This window comes from Sinocyclocheilus anshuiensis, unplaced genomic scaffold (genome assembly GCF_001515605.1).
Source record: "Sinocyclocheilus anshuiensis isolate Anshui unplaced genomic scaffold, SAMN03320099.WGS_v1.1 scaffold1541, whole genome shotgun sequence".
In the NCBI taxonomy this organism is placed as follows: Eukaryota; Metazoa; Chordata; class Actinopteri; order Cypriniformes; family Cyprinidae; genus Sinocyclocheilus; species Sinocyclocheilus anshuiensis.
The window spans coordinates 63722-72601 of record NW_015540952.1 but is presented as its reverse complement, the minus strand read 5'-3'; positions in this window follow the sequence as shown (position 1 = coordinate 72601).

The following is an 8880-nucleotide window of genomic DNA, read 5'->3' as shown; positions in this document are numbered from 1 at the left end:
TAAAATTTAAAATTGAGTTAAATTTAAAAAGTCTTACAAAATTACTTTATATTATTTAATAAAATAATCATTACAAAGCATTTTCGGTTTCAGTTTTCGGTCATGTGCATCCAGAATTTTCGGTTTCCGTTTCGGCCCAGAATTTTCAGTTCGGTGTTCTTTTTAGTTAAAACAGATGTTGTCAAAGTTTTCCTTTGGGGATGTAATTTGAAGTTGGAAAAAGGTAATAAATTGCAATATATCGCAGAATATCGCAATATATTTAAAATCGCAATAATATTGTATCGTGACACAAGTATTGTGATAATATCGTATCGTGAGGCCTCTGGTGATTCCCACCCCTATTTGAAACTGCAACATAAAATCAAAATTTGCAATTTTGAGATATGGTCACATTGAGAGATATAAACTTGCAATTATGGAAAACAAATCTGATATTGTAATATAAAATCATCATGATGAGAAACAAATGGTCAATTTTAAGATATAAAGACACACTGTGAAATATAAAGTCGCAATTATCATGGGTTTATTTATCTGTGGGAAATGAACTCACAATTATGAGAGAAATGTTAAAAATTGCAAAATAAAATCATAACTGAAAAAATAAAAAAATTGCAATTGCCTTACCATTTTTTTTCATATGTTTGGAGTCACATAAGATGAGTAACTGTATTTCATTTTTGGGTGAACTAATTTAAATTACAAAAGTCATATTCATTTTGCTCAGATTGACTGTACTGCATATCAGGAATGACCCTTAAATCACACCCACTCATTCATGGCCATCCATACATGCAGGATGAATACATGTGGAGTGTATTAAAGAGTCATCTAAAACAGTGTTGTGTAGGGTGGAGTACTGTTATCAGTGCTCAAGTGTGCGTTACACGCAGCTACTTATTATAGGATGGAGAGCTAGTACTACATCACCATTAGTAACCTCTGATACCAAAAAGAAGATTCCACCCCCACTAATGCTTCATAGCCCAGAAATGCTAGCAAGCTAGATAAATATCCACAAGGCTGTTTTTCCAACCAGCTCCATTCTCACAATGAAAAAACGTGCACTAAGCAAGCTCTGATAAAGTCTTTACGAAAGCAATAATTCAACATTTCCCATGGTTAAAAACACCAGAGTGATAATTTTGTTTCAATAAAGAAATATTCCCAGGTGTATGATGTTTGTTTACTGTTTGTTTTCCCTCCCAAACCTTTTCGAAATATGCCAAGAATCTAGTGTGTAGAGCGCAAGCTCTGTGCCTCTAGTCCGAGGTTTAATACAACAGTAATTTGTCATGAATGGCAGTTCGTGTGGCCCCAACAGGCTTTGGATCTTCTCTGCAGTCTAGACAGCACTCTAAGATGGCTGCCTGGCCCCACGACGAGCGTACAAATTACTCTCAGTGTAGTCCGCGACGCTGACCCTGCTGTGGCCCAAACTCTCGTGCACTCACTCTGGCGATGATCCAGTTGTACTGCCATTTCCACTTCAATCAGAAGCCAGCTATGCTCCCTCTCATTCATACACGCATCCAGACACTTCCTTAATTTATTCTAATTAACGTCAACACAAAAACAAAACAAAGCATCCTGGTCCAAACCCACAACCGTGCTGAGACAGAGAGAGGCTTAAACAAATCAGACATTAAATCTGCTTCAATTAGCAGTCTACCAGAGCACAAGGAAGGAAACGCTCACAGATCTCTTAACAGCGATTTTTTTAGGAAAACACTCTTAGGTGTAAGATTTGTTTTGTCACCTAAAACACAAAGGCATACACACAGGCGCAAAGGAAACTAGGGACGTTGATCAAGACAATGTGTTACAAGATATGCTGAAAAAAATCTAATTAATCATAGAGATCAATATTTTCTACAAAAAAAACTAATCAAGCTAATTACACAATGAAGACTTAATTAAACATGTGTACAGTATTTAACACTTTGAAAAAAATTAAGGGCACGGTTCACCTGAAAATTTTAATTTTGACATCACTGACTCACCCATATGTTGTTCTAAACCCATCTGGCTTTGTTTTCTTCTGTGAAACATAAAAGAATAAATTATAATAATAAATATCCATCCAGGTCAGTGAATTCAATACAATTGCAGTACATTATAAAACTTAAACAACAAGTAAAACTCTCAAAAGTGTCAGTAAAACTATATGCGGCTTGCTGATTATTTTTCAAATGTTTTGAACTGTTTTGATGAAAAACAACTTAATTTGTACATTTATTCATTTAGCATTCATTAGATATTTAAGCAACTTCACAGTAAAATTGTTGCAAAGACCATTGTTCTTCTGTGCTTCACTCTCCAGTCTAGGTGGCATACATGTGCTATTCCTAATTCTTCTGGCATTTAAATGGCAGTTAGTAAACTATCATAAGAGGTATAAAGGTGTGGGGTCGGTAAGATTATATAAAATTGTAATGTTGTGAAATATTATTACAAATTAAAATGACAGTTTTCGATGTTAATATATTTTAAAATGTAATTTATTCCTGAGTTGGCAAAGCTGCATTACTTCAGTCTTCAGTGACACATGATCTTTCAGAAATGATCCTAATATGCTGATTTTGCGCTCAAGAAACATGTTGAAAACAGTTGTGCTGCTTAATATCTTTGTGGAAACCATGATAGTTTTATAGCATTCTTTGATTAATAGAAATTTCAAAAGAACAGCTTTTATTTGAAATAGATTTTTTTTGTTACAATGCAAACATCTTTACTGTCACTGATCAATTTAATGTGTCCTCACTGAATAAAAGCATTAGTTTCGTCCAAAAAAAAAGAAATCTTACTGACTCCAAACTCTTCCATTCTGTTGTGCTATGTCCAACATTTTTAAACGCATGAAAGCAGCTGGAGTACAGATTACATACAGATCAGTGGGCATAATTTATTAGTTTTGTTATAATTAATTGCACTTAATTACCATTTTAAATTGATGACCCTAACAAATATCAGAACAAAGGCGCAGCTCAGAATCAGAGAAACAGACAACAATATTCATCTAGTCAACAGACATACATGTTTTTTTTTTGGGGCCTTAGGACAGAACTGAAAATCAGCCCTATTTCAGCATGGATGCATGCAGATGAAGATGTGTGAAAAGCAGCCCAAACAGCATCAGCATTGCATTAAAATACATTCAATCGACAGAACAAATATAACACAATATCAAAGCTTTGCTCACACTCTCTCTCTGACCATAAATCAAAGGTTTGGAAATTGAGAGCTGGATTGTGAGGGATGGAGGAAAGGAATGGTGTTTGAGTGACAGCAGTAAAAGGCTGCTTTGCGATGCTCCCTGGCCTGCCCACTCTGATGAAACCTGTTTGCCTTTTCAGCAGTGTGGGGTGAAGTGTGTATCTGCTGAGAGCATCCCAGGAGAGGTCAATGCAAGGGTTATATTTGCACTGTCACACATTAACAGACATACACACAGTCACAAACACAAGTAGTGTGTTTGTCACTCCGTGTCAGTGTCAGCACAGTTAAGAAGAGACTGGCAGAAGGACACAGGGTCATCCATAGGAGCCAGACAGTAGAAACCAAAAGGTAACACCCATGGGCGTCGCTAGGCCATTTTTAGGTGGGCTATAAAGACAGAGGACAAGGTGTGTGTTTATCGATAGATTGTTATAATATCTGTATCTGTGCAGTGCTTTGTCATAAATCCAGTTTACAAAATATCATGGGGGAGCAGTCGGTTTTCCATCTCCTGTAAGGTTTTCGCTGCGTTCACCCCTCATGACACCACAGCTGTTTCCTCCAGCGAAAAATTTAGCCCTTAAGACATATAAACACATACTATATAAAACGATCATGCCATTTTTATTTGAAAATTTTACTTTTAATATAAAACATATTAATTACAGTGCATGTGGCAAATAGGTTTGCATACTTGAGCTAAAAAAAGAGGGTTGTACTAGAACAGTAAAATTTTGTGTTTGTACAGTAAACGTGTGTGTGTGTGTGTGTGTGTTTGTGAGATCAGGATTCAGGAAGACTTGTATGGCTTATTCAGTACTCAAATGTTATACCTATCTATGCAGTACAGTGGAATACAATAAGTTGCAAAATGCAATAAGTTTAGTTTACCACCTTACCCTATTAGACAATAATTTTTTATTTTATTTATAGCCTATGTTTATTATTATTTTTTATTATTATACCCTCATTGGGGGCTGAGCCCCCCTAAAATGAAAATGTTAGAATCGCCCCTGGTAACACCACAAATCAAAAAGCGGGTTGAGAAAACACTCAGTGTGAATGACAGAAGGAGAGCAAGAGCTTGTCACATCGCATCTTAGAGCCTTTGTTCAAAAGCAGTGTTTCATCTCAACTGATTCTTCTCAGTTTTTGCTGTTTCAGTCTGGGAGCTTCTGTATTCGCCCAGTGAACACTGTCAGAGCTGGTCTGTGACAAACGGGTGAAAGGAGTGGCAGACTTGACTGAGTAGGGCTGGGAATTGAGAACTGCTCCATTTAAAAATAACACCAGAACCAAATTCGTTTCGTGGTGTTGTTCCTGAACGTCGTTAAATAAATTCGTAAACAATTTACGCCGTTGTTGTTCGGACGTCATAGGTTAAAGAACATAGTTAAACTATTGCAACTTGATGGATGCGTTAGCCTATGACTATGAATGTATTCAACTCACCTGCGTATCTAAAGAACGCATTCCATCAACCGTCTGGAAGTTTGTCATTGAATTAAAGGGGTCATATGATGCGATTTCAAGTTTTCCTTTCTTTTGAAAAATAATGTGTTTTTTGAACATTAAAGCATGTCAACATATTCTGTTACACCAAATACACAAAATAATGATCTTTAAAAAAGCATCATAAGACCCCTTTAAATTCATACTCGGAAAGTTCGGGAATTTTGATGCAGCTAAAGCCTGCACTGCATTGCATTATCCGCGCTAATTACACGCAACACAAACACATAACAGTGCTACCTACCAGTGTCGTCCGATTCGCAGATGAATGACTCTATATGCGGTTCTTTTCAGTGAACCGAGTCACAGACGAACTCATAAATCTTAAATGGCTCACTACAGAATAATTCCGTGTTTACTGAAAATCTGATTTACTAACTCAGTTTACTGCAAATCGTTACTATTAATTATATTGTGATTAAAATACACATTAACAACATTTTTATAATAATGTCACTAAAACATAGCCTATTACCAGAGATTATATATCATATTACCATATAAAACAAAAATACTGTACAAAACAATATTACTAATATATAAGGCCTTCCAATATCTAAATTATATGTATTTAAATCCAGTACACATACATAATATATATAAATACACATAATAAACGTCACTTTTTATTTTGTTTTATACAGCCTACATACACATACATACAGGCAGTGCTTGAAGTGGGCCAGTATGCACCGGTACACAGTACCGGTGTTGTGCCCATTTTCGACCCCTGCCAAATTATTACCCCCTCTCCATGAAATTGCTACCTGATTGCCTAATCCTAATCCTAACCCCTCCCCCACACCTAACCCTAAACCTACCAATACTAGGGGGGTAATAATCCGGCAGGGGTCAGAATTGGGCACCACACCGGTACTAAGTCAAAGCTTCAGTGTCTGGGTGATTAGAAATGACACAATAAAGCACACTACCCAGGAGGTAATTTAAAAAAAGGTAAACTTCTGGAAAGTTCAAGGATCCAGTAAGGGAATGCATTAGTAATAAATTCAAAACAGTGCTAATGCAGAGAAAACACGGCCGATTTCATCAGAGATGGCGGAGAGAATAGTGACTCATGTCCAGATGGCAGAAATGATTCTTTTCAGCGTGTATTTGGCTGTATTTTATCATGAATGCTGGCTGAAGGGGGTTTAGATTATACGCTGGTCAGTGGTTTAGTTATTCTGAATGGATCCGTATAGTAGCATGTACAGTCAGGTTGAGGCAGCAGGTTTAGTGGTCTTTTGGCGTCTCCGTGTGGTCCTGTTTGGTATCGCAGCTTAACTGGTGCTTATTTATATTAAAAATGCTCTAAACAAATTTTTTTCTTTCTTTCTTTTGGCATTATATACATACATTGGGAATTATGAAAATGTATTTATATATATATTTTTTTTTTTTTATGGGGTTGAGTACCGGCACTTCTTTTTTTCCACTTCAAGCACAGCATACAGGGGTGGCGTTTGCGTATGACAGAGATCAGACAAAACATCATGATGGTGCTCGTTCATCACAGACCTGAAGATAGGTCGATAGGTCATGGTAGTGTGGTCTCTCACGATGATCGCTGCTGTTATGATAACAGCAACTTCTCTGATTGGATCCCGCTTCAGGATTGTGGTTAGAGTAGTTTTTACATGTGTTTTGGTCATTATAATTTTTATTTATTATTATCATTTTAACAACATAGAAATCATAATAATAGATTTTACTAAATCATCAATAACTGTAAGAGTGTGTGCAGTCACAGTTTATTGCTTCAATTATCGTGCGTCTTTTTGATTAGCTCCCACCTTTGCAGCAGTGTATGATTGTATCATAGTTTACAACCAGACAGCAGACAATTCACAACCAGACAGCATGGAGAATGTTGAACGGGGTAAGTTAAGACATGGATCATCACACCAATATACAAAAAAAATATACATATATGTCCAAAGATACGTTTATAGGTTTATTTCATTTGTTGCAGGCAGTGGTGTATTCAACAAATGATAACAACTAATAACAGACACAGGTATAAACCATCGCAAGCTAGAAATGAAGAGCACAAAGAACTGAAATCAATGTATAGGCTACAACTAGCTGAAGTTTGCTGTGCTTTATCCTAACATTACACAAAGAATGTCTGCAATCATTCAGTCAGGGACGACTGCACAAAACGTGCACTGTAAACTAATAAAAACATTTTGTTGCCGCGGGTTGTTTTTCATGTCCGCGGGTTGAAAAACGACCCCACTAACGTGATATTTAGCGCCTGGAATGCGAATTTTACCAGGGGAACCCCGCCAAAACATGCGTATTTTATCCTCGGGATGCGATTTTTAACGGGGGACCCCTCGAAATGCGATTGGGCGGATTTTGTTGTGTCAAATTGTATCTCCTGTATAGACTTTACTGTACAATGACTTAAAGTCCGCGTGAACCGGAAGTTGCTGCCGACTTTATGATATGTATTTCCACCTGAAACGGAATATTGAATAGAGGGCATGGTTTTATTTTGGTGCTCCTCTCTGATATATATATATATATATATGTGTGTATGTATGTGTATATATATATATATATATATATAAATTCAAGATATTGGGGCAAAAAAATGCCCGTGTGAGTTTCATATTTCTATCATATAATACGCGATATCGCCAGCAGCGAGAGCAATTCGGGACAAAAACAGAGTGCTGTTTTACTTTCTATTTACAAGCCATTAACTTCATTCCTGAATGAAAATGACTCATAAAGACAGTTACCGCCAACTGCTGGCAGTTCTAGTTTCTTATTTCATTAAAAAAAATTATTTACTTAGCCTACTATTTTCTTTTGCTGAGTTCATAAAAGAAGGTATTTTGAAGACTGTTGGTAACAAAGCTGTTTTGGTTGCCAGTGACCTTCATTGCATGAACAAAAAATACTGAGATGTTTCTTTCTAAAGCTGCTATTTGTCTACTTGATACTTTTCTCATTTAACACATAATAGCTTTAAATTATCTTTTGTGGGTATTTTCACAGCCAAATTTAATTTGCGATTAATTAGATTGATTGCTACTTCATGTAATGAATTAGATTAAAAATGTTAATGAATGACAGCCCTAATATACATATATTATATAATATAATAATATCATATATAATATCATATATATATATATATATATATATGATGTTATTTTATTACTAATTCACAAATATTATATATTTTCATAGGTAAACGCAAACAAACTCCATAGACAAATAAACAAGCATATGTGTACAACCTCGACTACTGAGACAAAGTGATGTTGAAAAGCCATCTTCTCTAGATAGCTTCTCTACCTCCATCTCATGGGTCACAATCAAAATCGGGCAAATCAATAAATAGTAAAATACAACTCACAATCATAAATGTGAAGGGCATTATCACAACCTTCCCAGCAGTCACATAAAAATATTTATCAGTGTCACAGTTTCTCTCTTTGACTGTCTGGTTATTTGTCTTTGGTCAGGAGACGACAGGATCTCCTGTTAAATTTGTGGTTACAACAGAGATGGAGCTGTCAATCAACTGAAAACTTAAATTGAATTAATGACATCATATCTAATTAATTGCATAAATCAATGATTGCAGAGAAAATCGCTCAAATGAAGGCAATTCAAATACATTAGGCTACTAGTGTGACAAATCAGTTTAAAGGGGTCATATGATGTGATTTCAATTTTTCCTTTCTCTTTGGAGTGTTACAAGCTCTTGGTGCATAAAGAAGATCTGTAAAGTTGCAAAGACTAAAGTCTCAAATCCAAAGAGATATTCTTTATAAAAGTTCAGAGTCAGCCACACCCTCCTAAAACGGCTCGTTCTAACACACCCCCACATGTCTACGTCACTATGTGGGAAGATTTGCATAACACCGCCCAAATGTTCACGCAAAGAAAGAAGGCGTAACTCTTAGTCTCACTGTAGTTTTGTTGACGCTGCAGCCATGTCGTGAAGACGCTGTGTGCTTCTTTGTGAAAGCGAAACTACTTTGTTTGGTCTTCCAAAAGAGGACGATATCCGCTTCGTCATGCCTAGAGCTGATCTGTGCTGGTCGCTGAGGGAATACATCAACTTTCACCTTGGACGAAGCGGAGTCCAGCCCGGGGTCCGTCACATGTGGTTGCCTGCCGCTC